The sequence below is a fragment of the Somniosus microcephalus genome, chromosome 8 (assembly GCF_052327205.1).
Source record: "Somniosus microcephalus isolate GS21.2 chromosome 8, FLI_Smic_1.0, whole genome shotgun sequence".
In the NCBI taxonomy this organism is placed as follows: domain Eukaryota; kingdom Metazoa; phylum Chordata; class Chondrichthyes; order Squaliformes; family Somniosidae; genus Somniosus; species Somniosus microcephalus.
The window spans coordinates 52,462,012-52,482,711 of NC_140994.1; the positions used below are offsets into that span (position 1 = coordinate 52,462,012).

Consider the following 20,700-nt stretch of genomic DNA (forward strand, 5'->3'; position numbering starts at 1 on the left):
CCCTATTTTTGTGTCATTTGCTAATTTTGATACTGTGCCCCCGTATCCAGATCCAGATCCTTTGGGGGGAGAAATTCGGTATCGCTCCGTTTGGGGCGCTAAATTTTGAAATCATAAAAAATTAGCGCCAGGCGCTAATGAGTCTGAGGTTTCCCTAAATTGGCTTTTAGCATTCCTGGAAGGAGCCGGAGCACTAAATCAAGCTCTAATGACCTAAGCAGGACACTACAGGGGCGCTACCAGCAGAGCAATAATGAATTTCAGGTGCTATGCAAGCGGGAATGATCCTTCACACTGGCCCCTTCCAGCTCTTAAAGGGGAGGTTACATCATTGTGCAGATCCTCATTATCAGCAGTTCTTTATGTGAAGGCGACCTGCAAGGAACTCAATCCCGTGATTGTGATGGCTGATCCCACTCCCAGGGAGAGAGCTTGTCATTTCACGGATGAGGCATTGGAGGCATTGGTCGCGGGAGTGGAGCGAAGGAGGGCAGTGCTGTTCCCGGACACTGGAAGGAGGCCATTGCCCCAGGTCTTCAGGGCAATGTGAAGGGAAGTGTCCCAGGAGGTCTCGGCCAGTAGTGTGGTCTTACGCAGCCTGACACAGTGCCAGAAGAAATTCAACGACCTCACTCGGGCGGTCAAGGTGAGTACATGCTTCAACAGGTCCTACATACCAGCATCTGAACCTCAGTCTGTACACACTGCACAAACCACCACTACCCCACCCCCCACCACTTACCCACCAAGCATCTGCACCTACTCAAACTCACATCCACATCTCACGCCTTGCCTACAATCACAGCTATTCAACAATGGTAGGCATATCTCCCAAACGCTGGACTCTGACTGGAAAAGCATTTGTTTCTCTTGCAGGCCAAGATGGCTCACAATAGGAGGGAGCAACAGAGAAGAGGCGGGGGTGATGCGCAGCTCCAGCAGCTCTCAGACCTGGAGGAGCAACTGCTGCGACTCATTGGGCAGCAGGTGGTGGGCGGCGTGGCCGTTGGCAACGTCAACCCCCTTGGGGGCAAAAATGGTATCTTCATCTTCTCTCCTTCTCTCATCCCACTTCCCCCTCACACCGCAAGCCTTTCCCACTTTCTAGCTCCTGATACTGTCTACATTCCTTGCTCCCTTCCTGCCCCCCTTCCCTCACCTTAACATGAGTCTTGTATCTTTATACTTTCAGAGAATCAGCAACCAGATGACCAGCATATCCCTCAGCCCCCCACTGAGAGTGAGGAAGGAGAAGAGGAGGAGGAGCAAAGCACCGTGTCACTGCATCTCTCACCCGCAGGCACCACCTCAGATACTGGCACTACGCGATATTTAGAGGCAAGTTTAGTAGCGGGATCTGCATTGGATGATGCATCGGGGATGAGCGGGCTGCAGCAAGCCCAGGGGGAAGGGTAGCTCGGGAGCCAGCTCCCCGGAGGGTGAGTCCTGCTGCATAGGACTCAGACGAGGACCTCAATGAGGAGGCGTTCACAAGAAGGGTGATGGCCATGCACACCGAGATGATAGGTGCAATGGCAAGGATGCCTGAGAGCCTGTTGGCAATGGTAAGGAGCATGGAGGAGTCCACCTCCAACATTGCACAGAGCTCTGCACACACCATGGATCCCATCCTTGGCAGTTTGCAAAGGATGATAGACTCCCTGAGAGACCATGGGGGCCCAGACCTGATGTCGCGTTTCATGGGCGATGTGGCAGCATCCATTGCAGCACAGGCAGAAGCTACGCAATGTCTTAGTGCTGTAATGCAGTCAGTGGTTGATGCCACCCAGTTTCAGACTGCTCTCATGCAGTCTCAGCTTGATGCCATGAAAGCTCTGACTGCTGCCATCATCGCTGGGACCACCACAGTCCACTGGAGATCTCACGGTGTTGCAGCAGCCCAGCAATCTGTGATGCAGCAGATTGGTGGGAATACTGAGGTGCTGCCCCGGCGGAGTGGCAGTGTGTCAGTGGAGCAGGAACCTGCTGTCCTCTCTCAGGATGACAGCATTCCTGATCCCACCACTGACACTCCACCATTGCCCTTGCTGCTGCCTGTCTGTCATTCAGCCAGCCCAGACTGCCGCCGCCCATCCTGAGGTGATGCAATCTACAGCCGGGCCTTCCAGGTCCAGAGCTGGTCGAGGGCATCTTGCAAGGTCATCTGTAGTTTATGGGACCGATACACAGCAGCCTTCCACCAGCCCTGCTGCAGCCACTGGGGAAACACTACGTAGCACACCACGACGAAAAGGGACACCCGCTCAGCCAAGTACTGGAGGGCTCCTCCCAAACGGTCAAGGCAGCAGAACTGTTGCTTGAGCACCCCAATGGTCTGCTCAATGATGTTCCTGGTGGCAGCATGGCTCCCATTATATGAGTGTTGGGCACCAGTGCTTGGGTTGCGGAGGGGAGTCATGAACCAGGTGAAGAGCGGATAGCACCTGTCTCCCAGCAGCCATCCGCGAGCTTGATGTGGTGGCTGGAAGAGTGCTGGCACACCGGTCTGGCGCAGGATGAAGGCATCGTGGCTGCTGCCAGGATAGTGGGCATTGACGGTCAGGATTCGCCGTGTGTGGTCACACACCAACTGCACATTAAGTGAGTGGTAGCCTTTGTGTTTATGGAATACCTCAGGATTGTTATGAGGTGCCCGCAAAGCGATGTGGGTGCAGTCAATGGTGCCTTGCACCACGGGGAAGCCCGCTATCCTGGCAAAGCCACATGCACGCTCGCGCTGCTTCTCTCTGGTCATGGGGAAGGAAATGTAGTCCCTTCTCCTTCTGTACAGAGCTTTAGTGATCTCGCGGATGCAGCAATGGATGGCAAACTGCGATAGGTTAGATATGTCTCCTGTTGCACACCGGAAGGATCTGCTGGTGTAGAAATTTAGGGCGATAATGATCTTGACTGCCACTGAGAGAGATGCGGTGCTCCTGATGTGAGGCTCGCGGTCTGGCTGCAGGAGGTGGCAGAGCTCTGTGACCACGTCCTTGGTGAAGCGGAGCTTTCTAAGACACTGCTCCTCAGGGAGAAATGCTGCCGGAATACCCTGGGAGGATAAGGCCTCGTGTTGAGTGCCCTGTTGGCCCTCCTCCCACTGGCCACATTTAGCAATCTTTCTCTCTGCCTCCGCTGCCTCCGACAGTGACGCTGGAGGGTGAGGTCCAGTGCCAGTACAGCCCCCATTAAATGAGGGAAATGTTGCACTATCAAAGGTAACCCAAATGAAAGTGATAAATTTTTCTCAGCCAGAATACTTCTTCAAGTTAAGAACGCTCAAATCGCTCAAAACACCTGTTTGCTTTTGTCAAACTGACAAGGCAGCATTCTTTGCCGACAAAAAAAACGGAAGTTGACGCTTTTATATAGCGCTCTTCCAGCGCTCATCTGACTGCATTCTGCCTCCTCTACCTGTCGTTGCTAAACGGCAAGTGCTCAAACAGAGGGGGAGAGTGAATTTCAGAGCCGGGGCGCTGCGCACCCAAATGACATCACGAACTTCGGCCACAGGAGAGCGTGGCGCTAGTGGTCACCACCACCGCAAACTTCCACTTCAATTTTGTGGGCGTCGGTACTATCGCCGCGCCAGGTCGCTACGCCAGTAGCGCCCTGTTAGCGCCCCCTGGAGGTGCTAATGGGAGGTGCTAAGGTGCCCAATTTCTCTTCCCTGATATATATTGAGAAGAGCAATTGTCCCAACACCGACCACTGGGTCCCCATTGTATGCATCGGAAATATATCCATTCACCACTACTCTGTTTTCTGACATTTAACTAACTTCCTGTCCATGCTGCCACACTCCCTTCAAAACTGTGTTGATAAAATTAAGGCACCATATCAAATGCTTTCTGTAAATCCATATACACAACATCCACTGAATTTCTTATATCAAAACACTCCAGTATTTGCTCAAAAAAATCTATGACGTTTGTCAGACATGACTTGCCTTTTACAAATCCATGTTAGCTGTATTTAATTAACTCATGCCTTTTGAGGTCAGTATTAATTTACCAACTATCAATGTCATAGTCTATAGTTATCTGGATTATATATTTCTCCCCTTTAGAACAGAGGTGTTAACTTGGCAACCCTCCAATCCTCTTCCATATCCAAGACTGTTTGAAAGATTGTGGTTAGAACCGTGGCTCTATTGGCCTGGAATTTGCAGTCAGCGGCGAAGCAAAGGCGTTCACCGCTTGCCCCGAAGAAAGCTGCCCACAAAGATCTCGCGAGAAGTTTATCTTGACGCGTAAGTGAGATCAGTGTAGAATAGTGGGAAATCCCTAGTACGAGCTACTGTGATGTAAACAAGCTGTCTAAGTAACCAATCACAATGCAGAATTCTCACAGACAGGGAACCAGGAAGTGAAAAAGATGTTTTTATTCAGATTTATTAAAAATGTTACAGAGAGCAAAACAAAGAGTGGGGAAAAGGTAAGCCTGAAATAAATATGAACAAACTTTTAAAAATATAATTTTTTTTGAAGTTTCTTAATAATTGTAATTTTCATCGTTGTGGAGAAATTTGATACGCCACAAAATTTTCAGGGCCATAATGTTTGTTTAGCAGTCAATACACTGTTAAAACCCCAGTTACACCTAATCCAACAAGGCCTAACATTTAATGGGGTATTTAACAGCGGTGTTACTGCAGAAAAGCCCAAGTTTTCACCAATTTCACTGATTTCACAGATTACACTGATTGCAGACTATGGGGAGTGGGGGGCGGCTGGGTGGGGCCACAGCGTAGCCAGTGTCGGAGCTGTGAATGAGTGACCTCAACTTCAGGATTTCCACGTTTAGATGCGCATGTGCTAAATCCTGAATCTTGAAGTTGTGGTCAGTTTCAAAGGGGTAATAACAGAAAACATTGTTAGTTCACTGTTATTACTCACTGCAAATTCCGGGCCCATATTTCCTTATCTATAGTTATCCTTCTAATTGCTACAGCTCCTTCTATTGCACCTTTGACTTCCATTACTACACTCTTCTGTGAAAACTGAAACAAAGTACTCATTTAATATTTCTGTCATTTCTTCATCCTGCAGAAGATTTACTTTCTCATTTCTAATCAGGCTTACGATATTCCGATTTGTCTTTCTCAGATCCAAAGTGGATAACCTCACACGTCCCCACATGGAACTCCATCTGCCATATTTTTTCCTACTACTGGGCTGGATTTTTCCAACCTCGGCAAGTCCAGGGCAGGCAACGTCCGTGGCGTGTGGGGACCCCGCATCTGTCCCGATCCCGGCCTCCAACAAGATTTTCCCTTGATGGGGCTTGTTAAGCCCGTCCTGCGAGGTTCCCGGCCAATTAATAGGAAGCGGGTCTGATGACAACATTTGATGACGAGTCATCAGCTGGTTTCCTTAAAGGAGCCATGTCCACAATCATTTTGCTGTCAGTGTTCTGCAGCATTGTGGTGCTGCAAACACTGACAAGCACTGCGCAAAGGTGCACAACTGCAACCAGGCTCTCGCATGACTGCCTCCATATGCTTATGGAGGGAGTCACAGCACGCAGGGAGGTTCTCATCCCTTCCAATGGGCGGAAGAGACCTCCCCCAGTGATCAATGCAGCCTGGTTGCACATTGCACAGGAGGACACAAGCAGGGATGTTGTCAGGAGGACCAGGCTGCAGTGGCGCAAACCTTTCAATTATCTCAGTAGATCACAAAACGTTACTGCAAAGCCACACTCAACCTCATCCTGCTGTGCCTCTCATCACATCCCCATCACTCTGCCTTCCCTACCCTACTCCTGCACATCCTTACTCACACCAACTTACCTTGCACCTCCACCCATCCCTCTCTATCTACATTATCACTTCCCCATCTCACTAGCCACCCCTCACACTCACGCTCGTCCTTGTCCAGTCATACCAACTAACAACACACAAGGGTAGGCACTTGTGTGTTTTAGCCAATGTTCATGTGAGGTTGCTGTTAATGTGCTGTCAAACATTAAAATCTTTATTTTCAACACTTTGCATTCTTGGACAGATTTGTGTGAACCTTTGGAAGTGGCTTAGTGAGTTGCAGTGAATGGTGAGACATAACGGTAACACCCCAATGGTGATGCGTGTGAAAGGAATGGCTTGGGCATTGTAGGGATGCCTTATGGTGTTGGCGTGGGGTGGTGCCAACCTGACACATCATGAGGCAGCCAGGGTGTACAGCATCAAGTGAAGTTAATCTGGCCATGGTGAGGCCATCCCTGACCTCCCAGGCAGCAATGTGGTCGGGTGCTGATGCCCTCTGTCCTTTGCAGCATCAGTTGATTGCGGAGAAGGTTGGTGCTGTTGTTGGTGCTGCTGGTGTGCCTGGTGCTGCTGGTGTTGGGGCTGATCGTGGTGGGATTCAGAGGACCAAGGTGATATTTTTTCAAGGGCACCGATGCTGATAGAATAGATGGCAGCTGAAGTTGAGATGACAGAAGTGATCTGGCAATGGTGAGAGAGGTTGCTCCAAGGAGGTGACACTGGATAGAATTTGCTCCAAATACTTCAAACCTCCATAAAGCTGAAAAGTGTATTACAAATCCTGAAGGCTGCAGCTGCTAAGGTTGGAAATTGAACAGCTGTGAAATGGTAGCTTTTATACCACACTTGCAGCTGTCAACTATTCACAGCAATGGAGAGTCATTGGGAACCCGACACACTTACCTGACGTGATTCCTGAGCGCCACGAACCTCGTAAAAAACATGGAAAAATCATTAGGACCTGGTAAAATGCTGCTTAAATAACTTTAAGCAGCTTCTTAAGTATCTCAATTGCCTGACCTGCCGCTTAGTGCCGGGTCTGCTAACCGCAGGCAGAGCCAGCGCTTGGGAAATTAACAAGGAGGCGGGTTCAGAGCAGACTTCCGCCCCGCTGTCAATCACTGCCATTTTGACAGTGGACCCGCCTCCGAACCCACCCTCTGAGCGCCAGCAAAATTCAGCCCACTTAGTCTGTCTCTATCCCTTTTCAACTTCCTGCTCCCGTCCACACAACTTACCTCCTAACTTAGTGTCATCTGCAAACTTGGATATACAACTCTCTATTCCTTCATCCAAATCATTAATATATGTGGTGAATAGCTGAGGCCCCAGTATAGATCCCTGGGAAACAGCACTTGTCACATCCCGCCAATCAGAGAACAAACTCTTTGTCCCTCCTCCCTGTCTTCTTCCTCCCAACCAATTACTGACCCACGTCACACGGTTACCTCTAATTCCATGTGCTCTCATTTTTCCTAATCCTCTCTTGTGCAGAACCTTATCAACTGCCTTCTGGAAATCCATATAGACAACATCTATGGACACTTCCCTATCCACCATGCTAGTGACCTCCTCAAAAAATTCAGCTAGAGCACTCAGACATGACCTGCCCTTCACAAATCCAGGCTGACTCTCTTTGATCAGCTGATACTTGCCCAAGTGCTCAGTCACCCTGTCTCTCATGATAGATTCCAGTAACTTTCCCACAACTGATATTAAACTGACAAGTCTGTACTTACCTGGTTGCTCCCTACCTCCCTTTTTAAATAACATAGTGACATTTACAATTTTTCAATCCAAAGGTACAATTCTTGAATCTGGAGAGCTTCGGAAAATTATAACTAATGCATCTACAATTTCCTCACCTAATTCATTTCGTACTTTGGGGTGGAAACTATCAGGTCCTGGAAATTTGTCTACCTTAAGTCCCTGGCCTAGAAATTTGTCTCAGGCGGTTGCAGACCTATGTGTTGAATCCGTGATTCTTAAAGTATGATGTTTTCCAATAACTAGACGGAGGCTGTAACTTAACAATCAACAGGTGTTTACTGGGGGAGGGTAGTCTAAAGACAAACAGTACAGAGGCATATATACAGGTGTGGTCACTGCCGGTACTACAGTATACAGGAGCTGTAAAAGTAGTTCTCTCTTAAAGGTACATACACTACAATTCCTCCCCTTTTAGATTAACAGTACCCATAACATTCAAATAACAGTTAACACTTTAACATGCACATTAAACTGAAATAGTCCATTTATAGATTCAATCTTTGGGGCGGCTTCCTGATCCTTTCTGGATAGTGCCTTTCGTGAGGTTCTTGTTCTTGGTGCGGAGGCGATTCTGGCCCCCTTTCGTCGGTTAGTTCATCAGTTTCCACTGCTACTGTTTCTGAGGTAGATGCTACCGGTATGTCGGGTTCATCCCCAGGTACGCGATACATGGGGTTGACTCGTTCCTGTGACGCTAGGATCTGGTCGACGTGGCGTCTCACAATGTTCTCCCCGACATCCACTGTGTACATTAATGGCCCCTGCCGTGTGCATGTTGTTCCGGGTTGCCATTTCTCTGTTCGGTAGTCGCGAGCCAAGACTGGTTGTCCTACATTGAAGCTCCTTGTCGGCTTCTCATTGATGTGCTGGAATTGCTTATCCTCAACATTTCTTCGCACATTTGGTCTGATCAAATCCAGACGAGATCTCAACCTTCGGTTAAAGAACATCATGGCCGGGGTCTGGCTGGTAACTGCATGTGTCGCATTTCTGTAGGCTAACAGGAAATTGTCCACCTTATGCTGTAGTGGAATTTCATCATCGCACATGGCCATTATCGCCTTTTTAAAGGTTTGTACGAACCTCTCAGCCAATCCATTTGTGGCTGGATGATACGGGGCGGATGTGTAATGCCTTACCCCATTCCTTCTCATAAATTTCCGAAACTCTTCGGACACAAACTGTGGTCCGTTATCAGAGCAAATCTGCTCTGGCAAACCGTTCCTGACAAATATGGTCCGTAGGACTGCAATCGTTTTCTCCGTAGTGGTTGAGGACATTTTGATCACCTCAGGCCATTTCGAGTGCGCATCCACTGCTATTAAGAACATTGAGTCCATGAATGGACCAGCAAAATCAATATGCACCCGTTGCCATGGAGAGGAGGGCCACTCCCATGGGTGTAGAGGGGCATGTGGTGGTGCATTTTGGACCTTCTGGCATCCTGAGTAGCTCTTTGTTAGGTCCTCGATTTGTTGATCGATCCCCGGCCACCACACATAAGCCCTAGCAAGGCTTTTCATTTTCACCTCTCCCAGATGACCTTCGTGAAGCTCATTGATCACTCTCTCCCTTAACTTGGGCGGAATTACCACTCGGGATCCACACATCACTGTCCCCTGGCATACTGACAGCTGTTCTCTTCTGGATGAGAATGCTGGCAACAGTGAGTCGCCATGTGTTGGCCATCCCTTCACCGTCAAATCGTATACCCGAGACAGTGTCGGATCATTGCGGGTCTCCTTCTCTATATCCGCATTAGTTACTGGCAATCGTTCAATTAGCGACGAATAAAATATTTCGATAGGGTCCACTGCTGGTGCTTCCTCCACAGTAGGCAGTGGCAGGCATGATAGCCCATCAGCGTTTCCATGCTGTTTTGTGCCCTTATACTCTATTTCATATTGGTTCGCCCCTAGAAAAAGGGACCATCTTTGTAGCCGTTGTGCAGTCATCACCGGAATGCCCTTCTTTGGATTAAAAATGGAGACAAGTGGTTGGTGGTCAGTCAGCAAGGTGAACTTCTGCCCATGCAGATAGTGGTTGAATTTTTTTACTCCCCATACTAGGCTGAGGGCCTCCCTGTCGATCTGGGCGTAGTTGCGCTCAGCTGAGGTTAGTGACCGAGACGCAAAGGCTACTGGCCTCTCCAACCCGTCTGGGAATTTGTGCGACAGCACCACTCCAATACCATAGGGTGATGCATCACGTGCCAACCGAATTGGTAGTGCTGGGTTGAAATGGGCCAACACCTCTTTTGATGTGATCAATTCTTTGCACTTCTGGAAAGCTCGTTTACATTCGTCATTCCACTTCCATGGTATCCCCGTTTGCAGTAGGGTGTTCAGTGGGTGTAATACTGTAGACAAATTTGGTAAGAACTTATGGTAGTAGTTCACCAGCCCGAGGAACGACCTCAGTTGTGACACATTTTCCGGTGCTGAAGCCTTGACTACTGCCTCAATCTTTTCAGGGGACTTATGTAACCCCTCTTCATCAATAACGTGACCACAATACGAGATCTGCTTCTGCAAAAACTCGCACTTGTGGCGATTAGCTCGTAGCCCATATTCCTTTAATCTATTGAGCACCTTCTCCAGGTTGGCGAGGTGATCACTGTCATTTTTGCCCGTGACCAGGATGTCGTCCAAATAACACTGGGTCCCTGGAATCCCTTGCAGGACTTGATCCATTGCCCTTTGCCAAATAGCCGGAGCCGATGCTACCCCGAACACCAGCCGGTTGTATTGGTAGAGACCTTTATGAGTGTTGATCGTGAGGTATTGTTTCGAGGCTTCTTCTACCTCCATTTGCAGGTACGCCTGGGCCAGATCAATTTTGGTGAAGCGTTTACCTCCAGATAGCGAGGTGAAAATATCCTCAATCCGTGGAAGTGGATATTGTACTGTGTGAAGGACTGGGTTCACTGTCACCTTAAAATCCCCACAGATGCGGACCTTCTTTGGTTCCCCAGGCGTATTACTCAACAACCTCTTCATTACAGGAACGATGGGTGTAGCCCACTCGCTCCAGTCTACTTTGGACAGTACTCCTGAACGTTCCAACCCTTCTAGCTCTGCTTCGACGGCTGGTCGGATCGCATAAGGCACCGGTCTGGCCTTAAAAAACTTTGGGCTTGCATTTTCCTCTATTTTAATCATCGCTGTTATGCCTTTTAGTGTTCCGAGTCCCTCCTGGAACACTTCTTGTGCATCAGTTAGCATTTTTGACAGTCGTCCAGGTGTGACGTCGTCATCCTTTTTGGCCTCAACCTTCAGTGCCTGTATGGAATGCCAATCTAATTGATCTTCCGGATCCATTCACGTCCTAGCAGTGGTGGTTCTCCATCTGGCAATACATATAGGTCCATTTTAGGTATTTTCTGGCCTTTGTATATCACGTTCACCCTTATTTTTCCTTTGGGGTAGACTTTTTGCCCCGTGTACGTCTTCAAGACAATCTCTGTAGCTTTCAAGGGTATATGTGAAAATAGCCGCTTGTAGTCCCTTTGGTTTATGACTGTTAGGGCTGATCCTGTGTCCAATTCCATTTTCACTTGGACTCCGTCTATCTTGAGCGTGACCCAGATAGTCTGGTGATCCTCCATTTTGATTACCTTATGTAGTTTCAGGCAACACAGCTCCTTGCTTCCGGAGTCTGTATCACTTTTCTGTTCGTCTGAACTACTGTCCATCACCTTGTGTACCTTTTTGTACTTCTCCTGTGGAGATTTCTTGCTGCTGGTTTTCTTCCCTGACCTGCAGACTCTTGCTATGTGTCCTGCTTTTTCACACTGTCTGCACACTTGGTCCTTAAACCAACAATCCTTCTGGTCGTGTGTTGTTCTGCCGCAGCGATAACACTTCCCTGCTCCATATGACATTTCATTGGTGCCATATTCTTGCGGTCTCCGTTGTATCTCTGCAGCGCCCTGTGCGGCTGCTTCGTGTGATACTGCCATGCTGAAAGCCTTGTCCAGCGTAAGATCCTTTTCTGATAAAAAGCCATTTCTGGGTTCCTTCACTTTGAAGCCCACACACAAACTTGTCCCTTAACGTATCTGCTAGTCCCAATCCAAACTGGCAGTGTTTTGATAGCTTGCGCAGTTCCGTTAAGTACTCACCATTACTTTCGTCTTTATGCTGGTTCCTTTTGTGGAACTTAAATCTTTCTGCTATCAGCAGCGGTGTGGGGTTTAAGTGGTCCTGTAGGATTTCCACTATGCTTTCGAAATTCTTATCCACTGGCTTCTCTGGGGTTATTAGGTTTCGCAGTAAGCCATAAGTTTTTGCACCCATGGAATTCAACAAAACCAGTGCTTTCCTAGCATCTGGCACTTAATTCGCCCTGCAGTACACCTCAATGTGTTCCACATATGTCGCCCAATGTTCGACTTCATTGTCGAACGCAGTGATACTGCCACTCTTCGGCATCCCTGGGTGTGATTAAACTGTCTAAAATGGCGTCTCCCGCGCTCTCCCTTCTTCTCCGCTGGCACAAAATGGCGTCTCCCGCGCTTTCCTTTCTTCCCGCGCTCGCCCTTCTTCTCCGCTGCGGCTTCTAAAATGGCATCTCCCACACTCTCCCTTCTCCGTGGCTCAATGGCGTCTCCCGCGCTTCCTTTCTTTCCCCCACGGACGCTGTTCAGCCCTTGAGCCCTGGCTGTGCTCTGCGCGTTCTCCTGTGCGCCTCTCCCGTTGCCGCCGCTCGGTCCTGAACCCGGCTGCTGCTTTACCCTCTCTCTCTTTTTTTTTGTTTTTCCTCGACGCCGCTCGGTTTTCAACCCCCGGCTGCGCCCTGTGCGCTTCACCCTCTCTCTTACCCCGTCGACGCTGCTCGGCCTTTTCTGTGCCGTCGGTCGGCTCCAGCCGCCGCTGTCCGGGAAGGGACTGCGCTGTACCTGTTGCCAGTCTGTTGCTGGATCGTCGTGGCTGGGGAACCAAGCCCGGCTCTCAACAGCCTTCCCTGTGATGTTCACTCTCTGCCGGATGACTGGGCGTTTGCTCGTGGTCGACGCCCGTGCTTCTGGCCTCGACTTTCTTCCACTGCCCTCCCGGAGTGAATCGTTGAAGGGAAATGCAGAGTTGCAGGTAGATTCGAATCAACCTCGTCGCCACTGTTGAATCCGTGATTCTTAAAGTATGATGTTTTCCAATAACTAGACGGAGGCTGTAACTTAACAATCAACAGGTGTTTACTGGAGGAGGGTAGTCTAAAGACTGACAGTACAGAGGCATGCTCAAGGCTTATATACAGGTGTGGTCACTGCCGGTACTACAGTATACAGGAGCTGTAAAAGTAGTTCTCTCTTAAAGGTACATACACTACACTATGCAATGATTTGCCATCAGTCAGCTTGAAACTGACATCAGCAGCCATTTTTGCCCAGGGTCCCCGTCTTGAAACGTTGACTCTGTTTCTCTCTCCTCGATGCTGCCTGATCTGCGGAGTGCTTCCAGCATTTTCTGTTGTTATTTCAGATTTCCAGCATCCGCAGTATTTTGCTATTGAACATTGTATTATGAGGGATGCCCTTTTTTATTAAATTGTTGCAGACCAATGGAATGAATTGCCATCAGTCAGCCTGAACCATAGATCGGAGGAAAGACTGATGTAGAAGTCTGGGAATAAAGTCACAATCTGTTCAGAAAGGTGCAATTTACAAAGTCACAAACTGCATTGAAGCAGAAAGAGTTATGGAATGCAGCACGCGTTGTGTAACACCCACAACACACTGTGCATCAGACGTACATTAGTACAGAACTTAGCCTTCAGTAAGTAGGCTTGTCTTCTCAGAATGTAACATTAAATCATTAAAGGGAATGACTACAATAAAAGCAGGAGCTACTGGGAATTAGAGCTGGGCTCATTTATTGGCAGTACCTTTATTGTATGTCTACATCAGCCTTTCCCTTGATGGTATTAAAACAGTACAGAGCCAGGGGGTGCCATAAAACCATGAATACAGGATTCTTTTATTGTTGTCCAGTATTAAATTAGAAATCACAGAAGCCCTGAAAAGGTACTTTCACTGGCCTCATTTATCTACTGGCACAAAATGCCAAAAGTGGATGTCTAATAATCTGTTTCATTTGCCACACAAACTTTATAGCCTTGTTCATTCATCATAGTGTTCATTTACACTGATATTTATGATGGTCTATTTTGAAAATTATTAGAAACTTTCAGAAATGATTTGTAAAATTTGAAGTGATCAAGTGTTTGCTTCAGACTTATGAATGATCTCCTTTAAATACCAATGCCAATTTTAAAAGCAAACATTCCTGAACATAAATTGCATCCAGGTTGGAGATGTCTTGATTGACACTTTGTCATGATGCTGCTTGAACAGTTAAAACATTGTTTCTCTGTTTACATACAGGAATTTTTCTTCTCCCTAAAGAAATTCCTGGCACCAGATGCTGCTGTGGCACGGCACACTGCTGCTGCAACCTATTATGCCAAGGAACAGTAGGGTAGAACATGGGTCATGTACCTGACCTTACAAGCCAGCTGGAGTGCTCATGTGTGCCTCCTAGTGGTCAGTACAAAAGCGGTATTACTAGATGCTTGGGTGCTTAATGCTTACTTATCTTCTTGGCAGCAAATATTGTGTGCCGAGTGGCATCCTAAGAGAAGGAAACAAAATGCCTTTAACAAATGGAGAATTCCTGATAATTAGGCATTCTCCCTAATTTCTTCCCCTCACTCTTCATTTCATGCTACATTACAATTTCCTCACGTGCCAGCAGCCTTTCAGAAACCAAGCTATTTATGAACATGGAGAGTGTCAGCCTTGCTCATCCATTAGGGATATGACAGCTGTACTTTCACCCTTGCACTTTTCAGTAGGAGTCGCTACAGAGTAATTAAGGGCAAGGATTATGGCTGATTTTTTTCCTCCACAGTCCAAAGGCCCTTAGGTTAATGTGAGTATATTTATCCAGCTTCACCCTTGGCCAAGGTCTCTGCTTATGTGCGTCATATTTTTGTCCTCATTTCTGTTTTTAAAGCCTAAAATCAAAATGACATGTTTCATGTCAAAGTAAATTGATTGTCGGTGAGAAGGTTGCTTGTAATGGACAATGATACGTCTGAAGTGAAATTATAATGCATGTATGACATTGGAGAAGGAACGTTATGGGAAATAGTTTAAACGTTCTGATACAGGAAGACACAGGTTACAAGGATCTAAGGGATAATTTTATGTGTCCATATTTCCAGCAAGAATCCCTCTCCAGCAGCAGGGCAATTCGGAAATTCAGGCACACGCTGCACCCAATTTTCCGACGATGGTTGGGAAGTGCGGACCTGTAAAATTATCCCTATAATGTTCAGCAATTAAAGAGAAATAAATCATATTGCAGGTCACTTAATTCCTTGTGATTACTAGTTCCCCCCTTCTGTAGGTTTGAAGATCACATGCATTATTTTCTCTGGCTCAATCTGTCATTTGTATTTGAGATAAAAATGGCCCACAATTGCACAAGAGCTTTTCCATTCATATTCTGATCTATAGTGCAGGAGCTCAATGCAGCCAGTGCCAATTGTAACTCTACGCTTCTTCAGTCATCTCAGCTCAACATCTTAAGGTGGAAGTCAATTACTGGCTCAAGTGCTGCATTGTAACAAAACTCTCCATTCTGATTTTCTTGTTTGCATGTATTACTTTCCATTATAATTGTTAGGCAAACAAGCAAAATATAGTTGCCTTGTGCTGTTTTCTTCTTTCTTTTTTCACTTTTGTTTAGCTGAGCCATTTTATTTTTATGTAACTATCATTTTGATTCCAGAGAAGAAGCTAAATAGGAAAACAGTTAGCATTGCCAGATTTGTAGTCACTTGCCAATGTTCATGTCCCTTGCCTAGCATGTAAGATGGCAGTCTGTTCAATTATTGGATAAATCTCAATACATAAATCAAGAAGGTAGGAGATAAAGTTTAATTGATTACTAGTTCCCCCCTTCTGTAGGTTTGAAGATCACATGCATTATTTTCTCTGGCTCAATCTGTCGTTTGTATTTGAGGTAAAAATAGCCCACAATTGTATCACTGTATAATTGTGTCATTGAAATATGGACAAGTTTTGTGTAATAGATTAGTGCATAGATTGCTGATTAATTTATGTTCAGTAGTCAACAAGTGACCCATAGTTAGATAACAAAAGCTTGACACTGTATAAATAATCTGCTCTGAAAGATCAAAATTCAGTGTAGTGTCAGGTTGTTTAGTTAGCGCAGAGAGATATTTGGTCTATGTCAGCTGTCAAATAAAGTTTGCTTTTCAACATACTTGATCGCGTCACCCATCTACTAATCTCCACGATCAAAGCAGCGCCTATCACCCTTTTACACTAATAGCCAGAACAATATTACTGTAAGGTTGGAAATACTCGAACCATTCACTCATTAACAAAGGGCTCTCTCTCTCTCTTTTTGGTAACAGTTAACTATGAAAGGGCATTGGCATATTCCCAAAGGAAGTTGGAAGATTTCAAAAACAATTGCTAACCTCTAATTGAGTACTTTTAAAACATAAAACAAGGCACACAAAAGGTTGAATTGCTTGTTTCCTTTATTCAAGCACAAAGGCACATACATCTTCTTGGTTTTGAGATCTACAGATTATTTGTATAAGGACTTTCCTTGTAAATGTTTGAACTATTTTATCAAGGCTATATTGTATGTTTGGAGACTAATGATCTATAAGTTATTGTACCCTGAGTACGATTGGCGGTAACAGAGATGTAATTGTCTTGTCAGCCACAAGCTTCATTCTATTTCATTAGAAAATAAAATGCTGTTCCATGAAGAGGAATTTACCCCATGCCCCAATTTCTAGATGACCGAATGAATAATGGGAGGAAGAATAACATTTTATTATTAGATTCTTGTGGGGTGAAATTGAGGTGTGCAATATCAACATGCTAACACATTAACAGGGTCATCATTCAATTCACTACAGTCACCTCCTCCACAGCCGTCTATCTCATTTCATTTTATTTAAAATGATTTTCATTATATATAAAGCTACTGTTCATGGATCAATTAAGAAAATGCTATAAGCTATGTGAAATGTAGCTCAAACTGTTCTATGAGAAAATGAGGTTCACCATCAGGACTCCTTTAAAAATCAACTACTTAAAAACAATTAAGCATCTCTTGGCAATTTTTCTGTTGTTTCTGTTTTTAAGTTTTTTGCACAAGTGGCAAAGAACTAATTAGAAAGAATGGCTTGGAGGAATTACTGGCCCCAATATAATGAGGGAGATGACTTAACATGCACATGACTGAAGCCAAGGCATTCTGAATTAATGATTTTATTGGCTGGTGTTAATTCAGCTTTCCTACACAGTGAAAATCAGTACATCATCCAATTCAGAACTGCCAATAATGTTAACAGGACTCAAATAATGAAAATTACAGAATTGGAGAAAAAATGAAATCACAGCAGTTTACAGCACAGAAGGAGGCCATTCAGCCCTTTGTGTCTTTACTGAAGCAATTCAACACTAATCCCGCTGCCCTGCTCTCTTCCCATTGCCCTATATCTTCTGCTTTAAATGTTTATCTACACTTCCTTTAAAAATGTAATGGTCTCTAACTCAACTACTCCCTATGGCAAAAAATTGCACGTTCTAAAAATTCTGCATAAAGACGTTTTTTCCTAACCTCCCCTCTTCACTTTCAGTGTAAATTAATGATCCGTCATCACTGACTCCCCAACCAGAGGAAGTAGTCCCTCCTCATTCATTCCATGAAAACCCTTCATAATTTTAAACACCTCCATCAAATCTCCTCTTGGCCTTCTCTGCTTCAGTGGAAATGATCCCAGTATCTCAAGTATACATCAAATAGATATTCATGTTAATTATAATTTTCTCTGACAGTGATTTTTGACAAAACATGGTGAAATAAATAGAAATTACAACACGGACAAAGGCCATTCGGCCTAAGCAGTATGAGTCGGCAATTCCCCTCCACATGAGCAAATAATTCTAATCACATTTACTCACCCTGTTGCCATATCCTTTCAATGTTTTTTTCCCTTCATACACCTGTCCAATCTAACCTTGAATGTTGATGTCATTTCTGGCTCAACTTCTAACCCTAGAAGTGAATTACACAGCCTCACAACTCTGTGAAATTGTCTTTAACTTGATTAAAACATAAGTGGGTAAGGAGTTTTAAATTAAATATTCTTTTTGAATTCTGCACAAAAAAACACATTTTTGGCATTTACTGATGCCTAAGAGAATCCAATCCGAAGTTATATAGCGCCTTTAACGTAGTAAAACGGCCTGAGGTGCTTACCACAAAATACAACTGGAATCTGTACACACTCCAGAAATAGATAATTCTTCATTGTAACTTTTGTGCTTCCTTGCAATTCAATGGAACTAACTTTGGCTGATGTAAATAGAACTGAAGCAGGCTGGGAACAAATGAGTTTCTACAATCAACATTACTTGGGATTTGAGGTCAATGGATTAATTAAAATTTTCTAAAACCTTAAGGGCAAGTCATGGCAGGAAAATCCTCCTTGGTCTTAAGGGGAACTCACTGTAATTACTTACAGGTAATCAGGTTTAATAAACCAATCAATGGTTTGATAATCTGACTTTTTCCTCTCAACTTTTGAAGGAACCGTCTGACAGACTCTGATTATATTAATGCCTTCAGTAAAATAAATCAAGTACTCAGATCCAAGAGTGAGCTGCCACTGATCATTTCTATATAAAGTCCAAAGTATGTTATTTTTTATATTACAACATAACCCAGTGTATTAGGTGTTAATGTGGATTAATTAATTACAGGCCATGGAAAGCTGGGCATTTTTACCACGTGTTCTGACCATCTGTGTGCGTGTAAGGGTTGCTGAGTAAGAGTAGGTAACAGTGTGTGGTAATAACATTATGAATGATCGTTTAAGCTGATGTATATTTGGCCTGAACTGTCCTGAGCATGGCTAAACAGGCCTGTCTGCCATAAGGATTTACCTGGCATAGGAAGGAAATAACACTCTCTCTGTAATAATTAATTGGTACAATGGACTTTAACAGAGTCAAATGTCAGCGGCAAATGCAGCCCAGCTGTTTCAGAACATTTACAACCTCATGATCATACTAAGGGTTTGAGAAGCCCTGTTACAGAGAAACTGCAACACAGATATCAGGATATAGTGAAAAATTATGAATTAATTTTGCTTGAGCCATGAAATCTATTGAAGTAAATAACTGTTCAAAATAATCAACCAACTTGCCCCAAATTCCATTTTTCTAACTGCTCGATTTAACATCTTGCCACAGCCCGTTAGATATATTCTTTTAATTCTGAGTTACTTTGTCTTCTAGGACCTACAATTTCCTTATGTATTGATAACCTATTCAAGAGAAAACTGCAGAGATGGGGGGAAATTCAGAAATGGACGGTCAGTGCCTCGAAATATGATAAGTGTCACAAAGTGCTTTTTTGGTCTGTTGATTGTTAGGTAATTGTAAATGCCAGATTTTAGCAAGATTTCCACTTTTGTAGTGTATTAATGCATTTCTCCTGCTTAAGTTATTTTCTCCTGCATCATTAGTTTTTCTGTATTTTACAGTGCTTGGCTGGGTTTCTGGGAGACCACCTGTCACCAAACCTTAGCTAATACTATTTTTGAATCTGGCACAAGGGATGCATTTGCAAAGTATTCCAGGGCACATTGCCTAGATAGCCTGACTGAAACTATAGGTACAACCTTGCATTTGATGTGTCAAATATTTTGCTTATTTATTGCATGCTATAATTAGTTTTCCTTCCAGAGTCTTTCATGCTATATACCACTCCTCAACTACCCATGGGCCTTGGTTTCTTGAGCTGGCCCCCAGATGTTGAAGAAGAATCATGTGGGGTGACTTGGCTTCAAAGTTTCCTTCAGGTGTCAGCCTTGGCCCAGTGGTAGCATTCTTACCTCTCAGCCAGAGGTTGTGGGTCCAAGCCCCATTCCAGAGACTTGAGTACATAATCTAGGCTGACACCTCAGTGTAGTACTAAGAGAGTGATGCACTGTTGGAGGTGCAGTATTTTGGATGAAACATTAAACCAAGGTCTTGTTTGCCCTCTCAGGTGGCATAAAAGATCCCATGGCACTATTTGAAGAAGGGCAGAGGTTTTATCCCAGTGTCCCTGAACATTTATCCCTCAACCAACACCACTGAAGATACATTATCTGGTCATTTATCTCAATGCTGTGTGTGTGACCTTGCTGCGTGCAAATTAGCTGCTACGTATGCCTACATTACAATAGACACTTCAAAATTACTTCTTTGACTGTGAAACGCTTTGCGAAGTCCTGAAAATGTGAAAGGTATAGGAACATAGGAATTGCTAGATGTAAAAAGACCGAGGTCCACTAGTTTGCTTTGTACCATCCTGGTAGTTGCATGATACAATGATAATGGAATTGTTAACTAATCATAGCAATCAACCTCTATTAATTAATTTCCAGCCGTGGTATTTTAGTTAGTGTGATTTTACAGCTGGTATAATTGCTCATCTTTGCACCATCCAGCTCTGTATAAATGCAAGTGCTTTCCTTCTTTCACTTCCTATGAGAGGAGCAGTTGGCTGGCACTCACTATCTCCGCATAGCAGAGATCAAAAACAAACCCATGTCCTGCCCCTCCATGATTGATGAATTGATGGGCTGCTCCACTATTAGTGACATTTATTCCTGTAATTAACTCTTTCAGGACTATAATGCCACATCAGCGCTAAAATTACTTGGATCAATGAAAATCAGTTAAAGATAACTTTATTAATTCACAGTTAACTGAGCTATAATTTACCTAGAATCTGAACAGTATTTCCAGCAGCGGTACTTTAGTCAGTGTAATTTTACAGCTGGTGAAATTGCTGTTATTTGTACCATTCTCATTATTCTCCAACCATTTGTCTCCCCTTATCCGATGGTAGTGTTGAAATGTGATTCCAAGGCAGCCCATTAGTACCTCACCTGAGTGCACTTCTTCATGTGTGGGCTTATACAGTGAGTGTTGGAAATTGTTTGGCTATGGAGAGTTGAGCCTGTTCGTGTTTTTTTTTACCTAGCCGACATCACTGGATAGTGATCAGGAGCAGAAACCCTGGCTGACCTTTTGCCATCCTTAGTCAAGGGACAGC

The 20,700-nt window shown here is 44.9% G+C and overlaps 1 protein-coding gene across 9 annotated transcripts in view; it reads left to right on the forward strand.

Moving 5' to 3' along the window:
- jakmip3 (Janus kinase and microtubule interacting protein 3) overlaps positions 1-20,700 on the forward strand; it is a 567,199-nt gene that overhangs the window by 499,317 nt on the left and 47,182 nt on the right. For 8 of the 9 annotated variants that reach the window (XM_085994710.1, XM_085994718.1, XM_085994709.1 and 5 more), the window contains one exon: positions 18,891-18,967. The exons of the other annotated variant lie outside the window; for it this stretch is intronic. The gene's annotated coding sequence lies outside the window, so the exon portion shown is untranslated. The remainder of the gene's footprint in view (positions 1-18,890; positions 18,968-20,700) is intronic. 9 annotated transcript variants of the gene reach the window in all.